Source organism: Halyomorpha halys, unplaced genomic scaffold (genome assembly GCF_000696795.3).
Source record: "Halyomorpha halys isolate HHAL.00 unplaced genomic scaffold, Hhal_1.1 Scaffold102.1, whole genome shotgun sequence".
NCBI classification, from domain to species: Eukaryota; Metazoa; Arthropoda; class Insecta; order Hemiptera; family Pentatomidae; genus Halyomorpha; species Halyomorpha halys.
This window is the reverse complement of record NW_027113828.1, coordinates 640,934-651,032: the sequence shown is the minus strand read 5'-3', so window position 1 is coordinate 651,032 and position 10,099 is coordinate 640,934. Positions and strand designations below refer to the sequence as shown.

At 31.1% G+C, this 10,099-nt stretch overlaps 1 protein-coding gene across 4 annotated transcripts in view; it reads right to left on the bottom strand.

Moving 5' to 3' along the window:
* Positions 1-6,960, bottom strand: part of LOC106677536 (kelch-like protein 17) — an 81,183-nt gene extending 74,223 nt beyond the window's left edge. For all 4 annotated transcript variants that reach the window (XM_067051149.1, XM_014415549.2, XM_014415546.2 and 1 more), the window contains exon 1: positions 6,872-6,960. The gene's annotated coding sequence lies outside the window, so the exon portion shown is untranslated. The remainder of the gene's footprint in view (positions 1-6,871) is intronic.
* Positions 6,961-10,099: the final 3,139 nt, after the last annotated feature.

Sequence of the window (10,099 nt, the reverse complement as noted above, 5' to 3'; positions counted from 1 at the left end):
TTGTGGTTATTATCCCATATATGTTGTGGTTATTATCCCATATATATTGTGGTTATTATCCCATATATATTATTATATCCCAATCGAACTGACTCTTTCTAAAGAATAAGACAAAAATATTGCTGATTTTATTAATTGTTTTTGTTTAATTCGTATTTAAAGCTGTCTCAAGGTGCTAAAAACCAATATCAACTTTGTTTCACTCCAAAAAAAAAATCTTCAACCACACTATCAAAGGTCAGTCGGTCTGGATTATTTCAATACAGTACTAATATGGAAGCACAGTGAGGGTAATAAGGGGATCGATATTAAAGACCATTTGATTGAACATCGATATACCAAGTTTATACCCAACTGGTGAGATGTTGATTTGATATTTGTTTTTGTTGTCGAAAATTGTACTACATGAGCAAAATGAAACTGTTATGATATTTGTTTTTGAAGAATATATGACAAGAGCGATTAGTGTATAAGTGAAAGACATTTATTAAATGAATTGTGGCTAGTCAATAATTGAGGTAAGTTAAAAAATATTACTGTGTTGTCTTCTTAACAATGGCCTAAGGGCCGAAACTTTGTAGAAATAAAATAAACTTTTAAGAGTAAAGTGGACATTTGTAGATGTGTTGTTATTAATTGATTTTATTAAAACCATATATAAATACATCAGAGGAGGCTATTCATTCGAAAATCGCTCTTGTCATCGAATATAAGACCTCAAATTTCATAGCAATGTAAAATAGAAAGATATTTATCGCAAGTTGTTAAATATCGAGCTGAGCGAACTAGCAGTAATCGATTCCTGCCTTAGAGCAAGAGCTAAGTCCCTCCGGGGACCGGCCTTAATAAAGCCCCGAACGGATGGCCCTCCCTGGGCTCGAGGACCACTATTTTATTTATTGTCATTCAACTATGAGCCAATAACCAGGGCAGTTCAGATGAATATAGTTCTTGATAACTCAACTCAGCAAATAGAAAAAGTTTACCAAATACTAAAACTAACTTCTACATCATTGAAATACTTCGTATTATTTATGTAACTCATTGTAAAAAATAGTTCATTATTTTAATTAGTTATTTTATTGTATCAGTAGGTGTGGAGAGGGGAAGGTCAATGGTAAGGCGCTGTGCTACTAACTCCAAGGACCCAGGTTTTGAATCTGGCTATGACAGATAATTATTTATTCTGTTACTGTGACCATGAGTCAACCCTGTGGTTTCTGGAGCCATCCGGGGTCTACCCAGCCTCATAATGTTGTGGAAAAAACCTGACGGACGAGCATTGATTCTGACCAAATGAACCTGCTTAGACAACTATTGATCTTAGCAGTTGCTTACAAAGTACTGCAATCTTGTAACAGTAGTTGCTTACAAAATACTGCAATCTTGTAACAGTAGTTGCTTACAAAGTACTGCAATCTTGTAACAGTAGTTGCTTACAAAGTACTGCAATCTTGTAACAGTAGTTGCTTACAAAGTACTGCAATCCTCAGCCTTCATGGGTCGTAACAATACAGATTTATAATTTATTTATTTATTACCAACCAGAAGGTAAATATCAAATTCTAATATGTCTCAAGTCTTTTTGGATTCTATGTATTTTGAAACGTAATATCTCAATATTGAAGGGGGGGGGGGGAATTTGTTTTTCTTGGTCGGTTACGAAGGCTCCCTATTGAAAATAATAAACCACAACTAGGTACACTGCACTTTGTGTCTCCTATTCATACTGTGTATAACTTACGATTAAACTGGAAGGATTAATCAGAATTTGTAGTTTGTATATCTGATTTCGGGCTATTAATAAAAATCAGATGTACATAAGATAAATTGATATTACTCCAGTCTAATAAACACGTAAGGCATAATCAACAAACTAAATATAAATAGGCAAAACACTAAACAGAAATAACAGACAGGAAAAACCAAAACAAGCACATATTCACCTTCCTGCATTTCACCGCTATTCAGTTCTGGCACAAACGTTTAGTTAGTACTTTAGTGGTGTCACAGCAATGTACTTTAGTGGTGTCACACTAATGTACTTTAGTGGTGTCACAGCAATGTACTTTAGTGGTGTCACAGCAATGTTGAGCAGGCTTCAATAGACAATTATTAGTAATGTTCTAATTGTAATAGTTATTAATCTTAAACTATACTACGTACATGTAATGTTTTACTAATTGTAGGTCAAAAAATTCTTTGTTCGAAAAAACTGTTTTTTTCATCCATGCAAATAATAAAGTCGAGGGCGAAACGTCGCCAAATATAGAAGTAATATTGATTGATTCTCAAGATCCATTATATATTTCATGTATAACTAACTCAAAATAAATAATTCTACACAGTGAACTTCAATTTGTAGTTGGAGATATAATTCATTCATATCAAATAATGTTATTATATGATAAAGACAAAAATACTTATTTTTGAGAAAACAATGTTAAAGGCATTTTGATTCTTATTCCGTAATCTCGAGACTCAGAGAAAAGCGCTGTAGATTTCCCTAAAAGAGATATCAATCACTCGAGAATTATCGTTGTACGTTTTAAATTTAGACATTGTTGATCCAATACTCAGATTGTCAAAACAATTTATTTCTCTAGAACGTCAAAACTCTGTGCATTGTACATACACAAATGTTTCGCTAAATATTAACTTCTTTCAATGCCTTACTTAACATTACGGATGGTTGTTTTCAAATAAAAAAATCCCATCTGATTATTAAATTCTGGTAAGTTACTTATTAACTTTGTTAATATTATTATTTAGTAATATTATTATTTTATACATAGTTATTAACTATCCAACTGAGATGTTACAAATATTATTCACTTTAATTTCCTATACTTGATTTTTTTTACTTTGGTCTGTCCGAGGCTGCAAAAGATCCAAGCGAATTAACATAATTAATGTTATGTAAAAGGTCGGAAAATAAAGGGCTAATTCTTTCTGATAATAAATATATCAACAAAACAAACTGATTTAAAAATGATTATAGCTGTGTAAGGAGGACAAGAGACCTGAGATATATCAGAAAATGTATATTTTAAATCGGGGCACAATCTCGCCTTACTTTACAGTACCAAATCATCAGCATACCCGACTGCAAATATTTTAACCCACAGAGTAGACCCTTTTCGGACTGCTTTATTCCATAGCAATGTTTGTTTTGTCAAATTAAACAAAGCAGCTTTTGGTGGTCAATATTAACAAACTATAATATAATAAATTATTATAATAATAAGTACTGAACCACTAGAACCCATGAAGAGTACTTCTTAAGAAAGTGTTTTTTTAAGAACAACGGTTGTACAAGGAGGTGATATATTCAATATCATGCTCAACCGCCGGATTTTTCCCCAATTAAGGGTACCCACTTTATGAGGCTGGGTGGACCCCAGGAGGGCTCCAGAACCCACAGGGTTGACTCACTGATTTTTTAGTTTAAGATGGTTCCTCAATCTGCCTCACTATAGATTATTATCCTGGGACTTGGACAAGCCAATATTGGATGATGAAGTTGTAGAAGCCGAAGAAAGATTCGATCCCAAGTCATTAGTGGTAGTGCTAGAGAGCTGGAGTGGACCATTATATCCAACAGACTTCTTTCTCTTCCAGTAACAGCCAGCGGCTCTCAACGCCCAACCACCCATTGTTCTTATCAACCGGCATCGCCTCTTACTATTCCTGGGACGTCGTTATTTTCTATAGAAAAAAAAAAAAGTAACTCAATGTCGATAATCGACAGACCTCCTGATTCCTTGTTGACAAATATGATCGTCACAAAACTCGTAATGGATTTGTAAATGTATTATAAGTACTACAAAATATTGCAAACTTTACTCTAACTTAATTCAATTAATACCGACATTAGTTATTGAGAGCAGCGTAGCTGAGTGGTATCCCTGCTACTAACTCCAACGACCCTTATGCCAATCCGGCAGTGACATATAATTATTTATTCTGTTACTGTAACTGTTATTCTGTTACTGTAACTGTTATTCTGTTACTGTAACTGTCATGAAAAATCAGTAATTAGTGAATTTATTTTGGGAAAAATCAGTAATTTAACATTTTGAAACTGCCGCTATTTTTGTAAGTAGCGTGCTCTGACAGATTCACATTTCTTTATTGGCAATGCAATGAAGAATTTAAAAAAAGTATTTTTTCTAGATTTTATCCAGTCTCCTGGACTAATAGACATTATTACACATTGTTACACTGTAACATTTATTGTCATTTCAGTTCTATCATTGTTTAATTTTACGATACTTGTTCAATTTTACAATCATTGATTAATTTTAGAATAAATTATTAAAAAAAGATTTATTGTAGTGTAAAAGTGTAAACACTTTTACAATCACTAATTCAAACAATTTTACTTATACAAAATAAATAAAATATTGCTATAATTGCTAAAGTTGCGTGAAAAGGGCCAATTCAATAAACATATTTTTATCTTATTATTGCAATAGTCGTAATACTGATCAGTCTGCCTATGTCGAACAAAATTTGGGTATGTTCCAATTTTTCAAAAAGACAAAAATACAGATTTTTCATCAAAAATATATTTTTGAGACAGGTCAAGAACAAAATTGTTGGATTTGTGATATTTTTGGGAGAAGAGTGACGATATATGAATATACATCTGCAATTAATAGAAGCGAAGCCATCAGAGGGTGTAACGGATGTAAACATGTAAATTAAATCAGAGAACTAATTGCCAATTTTACTGAGGAAGTTTTAACGACAAAACAAACATTCCTTTATTCACTTTCAATCCAACCCATTAATTCGCACTTAGTATAAAAATTCAAAATACAGTTATTTCTTATTTCATTAATTATCTACTTTTTAAAAATAAATTATTTATAGTAAAATAACGGATAAATTAAAATATAATATATTAAATTTATTCATACGGGCAAAAGATATAAAATAATGATTCATTACACCCTTTATGGTCATTCATTTTTTTTATTATTCGTTCTCATATATATACTTAATAAAATGTAATATTCTTTATAGTAATTTCTTAATTTATCATTTATATTGCCATTATGTGATTTGTTTATAGAGTAATAGGGTCTAATTTTACAATAGTTAAAATTCTTATAATCCTAGTAAAGATTAAATTTTTATAATGCTAATACAAATTTACTTTTTTATTCTATAATTTTGTTCTCGATTTAGATCAGTATAGATTGGATTAGATAGTCTGTAAAAAAAGATTAATATTAATTTTTCAGCTTGATCCAGACGTGAAACAATGGCAGGTTCAGATTAAAACCAACAAAAAAAAAAAACCTATTTCCTAACAGTTTTAATTAAAATGTCATTACAACATAGAAGAAAATTCTGTTGTATTAATTTATATTGATATGAAATAATTATTTTGTTAAAGTACAACTGTATAAATATTTGTTTAAAAGTCCCACTGGATTGTGGATTGCCTTTTGACAGTCAAATATCAGAAACTTTAATTTTTGAACTGAAAATTATAAAATATTTATTAACAAATTATTTCAGCTTAGCTTAAAAAAAAAAAATGTTTTGACAAAAATATTATTATCAAGATTTTCAAATATTCTTCTAACTCATATTCGATTTTTTTTTTTATTATAAATAAATTTAGCAAAAAATATTCGTAACAGACTGTCATTTTTCGGCTGACTTCAAGAATATCGTATTCAACTTAACCAAATAGATTTTGTATTTTTTGTTTTTAATAAATCAATATTATTGTTTTGTTTTTTTCGACCACTAGTGCGGCTTACTAGGAGAGAACACAGTGTTTATAGTAATAACAATTTGATGGTGGTTTCAAACAAAAAAATATTAATAATAATGTTTAGATATTTAAAAAAAAAAATAGGTTTTGAGATTATTTTATTGAGAAAAAGACAAAAAGGAAAATGATACGTTTCATGTCTAAAGGATTTTCACACTCTTGTCACAAAGGCTTTTGGGTAAGCACAGTTATGACAAGGCTCTCAAAAATAAAATGTGAGATTAAAATATTATTGTAAGATTATGGCACATCTAACATCGACAGCTAAAAGAAACAAACCTCAATAAATTTCAACGTTTATTAAAAGGAAACATTACGTCGATTAATGAAAATAATTAAGTATTTTAAAATATAGAAATTGTTATCTAATAACGAATAAGATTGTTTATGTTAAATTAATGTATGTTTATGTTTCTATTGGACGAACACCTCCATAGCCGAACAAACATTCATTATAGTAAATTTTAAGAGTAATTTTTAAAAAAATATATATTATGTATAATATAGTAAAAATAATAAACGCTCCTATCTATTGAAAATAATAATAACACGTGTATTATAAAAAAAACTAATCCATTGCGATTTCTCAATTTATAATTAAAATAATAATAATAATAAACATCGCTCAATGCCATCAAGAAAGATTTATTTTTTAATTCTGAACACACCCCAGTTTATATAAAAATGTTCAGTGATCCTAAGATCATGTGAGCTCTTGAAACACAACTAATGATAGTTTTTCACATCATTTCATTAAAAATCACTATTTGGTTTCGAGGAATGTTAAAATGTACAAAAAAACTTGAACGTTAAATTACATCTTGGAACTTTATTTAATGAACTTACTGCTTTGATCACTTGTATTAATTCACTAATGTATTATTTTACCAAATAATTAATTAAAAATAGTTTGAAAAAATAATACTAAACTTAATGTAATGCTTAAGTTCAATTTGTATGCCCGCCCGGCAGTCGTGAGGACAATAATAGTAATATAATACATTTATAACTATAAGATAAATAGAGAGAAGTAAACATATAGGTAATATTATATTGATAGGAGGGGATTTAAAGTACCTGTGATCGATGTAGAAATGTTGTTTACATGTGAACAGTTGACAGGGGTACGTCGGAGACTCGCAGATAACTGAAGCTCTCTTATCAGAGTGCCCTCTCCTTCGCCAAGCGGCCACCAGCCAGCGCCACCGTCCTGATCAATAGTACAGCCTTCTTCTCTAATAGGCTTTACAACAAATACAACTATTTACCTAGATATATCTAATTAATTTAGCCTTTATTTACAATAATTATTATCGAAACACATTTATAAATTATGTCAGTTGTATATTGATAGCTTTTATAGGAAACTGTCAATAATTTAACACATTACACACCCCAATGGACCAGTTCAACAGTTAACAATCATAAGAATAATTGAGGAGTCTATAGAGATAAGTAGGTACCTCTACTATCCAAAATTTTGGTGAATTAAAATAAATTCTAAATTTAGTTTTTTATTTAATTCTATTATTAAAAAAAAAAACTATACTAGCATTAATAAATCACACATCAGGAACCAGCATTCCTCTTTTGTGGATGGATGAGGAAGCTTAAATGAGAGGAACTAACGCGGATTACCATACCATTTACCAACTTAGCTAAAGATAATAGCCCTCACATTCTGGAAATATTTGATTGTCTTAAAAAAACAAATATATACAAATACTTATAACTAATTTGAATTATTTACAAACTTCTACCTTTTAATGTCTTTATTACATATAACTTTTTCTATCAACGTTTCGGAGCTCTTCATCATTAATCATCATAGTTCACTGATTCCACTCACCTTTTATGTCTAGAGAATGAAAAAAGTTGAGAGGAGATGATAGCTGAGCATGTTGGGGTGAAGATAGTAGAATACTGGGTTCAGTATCAACTCTATTCCCATATGGGTAAGTCAATATATATTTCGTGAGAGCCCCGAGACATGAAAGTTTACTTCCACACACTGGTGTTGCATAATTCCTCAATGGATGGATTGTCTGTGGCTCAGGGTGTTGAGGCGTAGGTCTTTGCAACCTGGGAACTGCACTGGCACTGGCTCAAATTTTATTTCTGTGGTGGTCCCAGGGAATGAAAACTTGACCCCCCACCATGGTGTTAGATTAGGGTGGTACCCTGTGGATAACTCCCCCACCATAGTGTTAGATTAGGGTGGTACCCTGTGGATAACTCCCCCCACCATGGTGTTAGATTAGGGTGGTACCCTGCGGATAACTCCCCCACCATAGTGTTAGATTAGGGTGGTACCCTATGGATAACTCCCCCCACCATGGTGTTAGATTAGGGTGGTACCCTGTGGATAACTCCCCCCACCATAGTGTTAGATTAGGGTGGTACCCTGTGGATAACTCCCCCCACCATAGTGTTAGATTAGGGTGGTATCCTGTGGATAACTCCCCCCACCATGGTGTTAGATTAGGGTGGTACCCAGTGGATAAAAAAATACAAATACAAAAAGGTTTTAGCAGAAGTTTTAGGCAACATTTTTTTTTTAAGTTGAATATTTAAACTTTGCTTCTATTAACTATTTACTAGGAAATAATCTTTTATCTTCCTTAGCAGGATTTTGTGCACCTGTGACACAACAGTGCTCTATGAGGACAGAGAGGCATCTCATAAAACTACATGGGTCACTGGAGGAAGGATTATCATAATTAATAAAAAGTAATAATTATAAAAATGGAAGTGGGTAGCAAATTGGTAAGGCACTGTGCTACTAACTCCAAGGACCCAGATTCAAATCGAGCTGTGGAAGATAATTATTTTCTATTTCACTGTAGCCGAGTGAGGACTGTTGGTTCAGGAGCTCTCTGGGGTCAACCCAGCCTCTTTAAGTGGATACCCTTAATTGGGGAAAAATCCGGTGGTCAATCTTGACCAAAATCACCTCCTTGTACAATGATTGTTATAGTAACAGGACTTCCTTACAAAGTACTGCACCCCTAACCCTTCATGGGTTGTGGCGGTACAGATTTAATTTTAATTATGAAAATAATAATATAGTAATATAGATTAGGGGCTCTTTCAATATGAAACATTTTTTGTTAAAAATTGTTAAATAGGACTTATTTCATTCTTTGAAATCAGTGGGCTTAAACCATTTTCAGTTATATCGCCTCAATAGTAAAAGGGTGTTTCTGGCTGTGATAGTTGCTACAGAAGAACAAACTAATATTTTCAAAAGTCAAAAGGAAATACAAATAGATACTTAAACGATAATTTTAAAATGTAGTAGTCATTACTGTAGAGATTGCACATCTACCCTCGTTAACAGTGTAGTACACAACAAAAAAAGGTTAGAACAATTTCTTAGGCCTATCTCCACAAGTAATATCCCAATAGTGATAAAATTATGATAGTATTTGTCTAAATGCTGATAGTAAATGCTTAACTCGCTAACAGTTAAACTTGGTGAATGAACAATAAAAACTAATGATCAAATAGAGACAAAAAACAACTTTCATCATATATAATAAAAAATAGGAAACATACATGTTTATAAGTAAATATATAAGCTTAATTTGATGAGTTTATAAGGTGCTACAGAACACTAACAAGGTGTCTACATGTGGCAGTTAGTTGTAGTGCATGTGCAGATAGCTCATAATAATAACTATCAGGAGAATTGTAATAGTATGATAGAAGTGCCATAACAGCAAATGTAATTTACATAATTTTAAAGGCTGCAACATCTCTTACAATCACTATCACTTCCATTTATAGATAATAATATTAGATATAACTTATAGTATATCAAATATTGTTGATTGATCCTAAAAAGTATAACATCAATCAAAAGCTAAAAAGTGTTTTAAAATTATAAATAAAACAATTATCTAATGTAATAATTGTTAATCCTTCAATAAAACAATTATCTAACGTAATAATTATTTATACTTCAATAAAAATACGTAAAAGTTTTTATTATGCACTTTATTAAAGAACCCAGATCATACTAGACCCTAATAATCTGTAGGCAGGAAATGGAGAATAAGTCCAATTAACCCATATTCACGGGTGATATGGATCCATTTTTAGAAATATTGTTGTGAAATATTATTATATAAATTTAATGTTAACAATTTTCTTTGTAAACTAAAAGTTAAGTATTGATTATTTAATATAACATGTGAACTTAATTTTTCTAATTTAATATATATAATAATTAATTGTTTCAGAGTGGTTTTATTAATAACTAGCTAACCCCGAAATGCTTCTCTATAGCTATATTAAAGGATG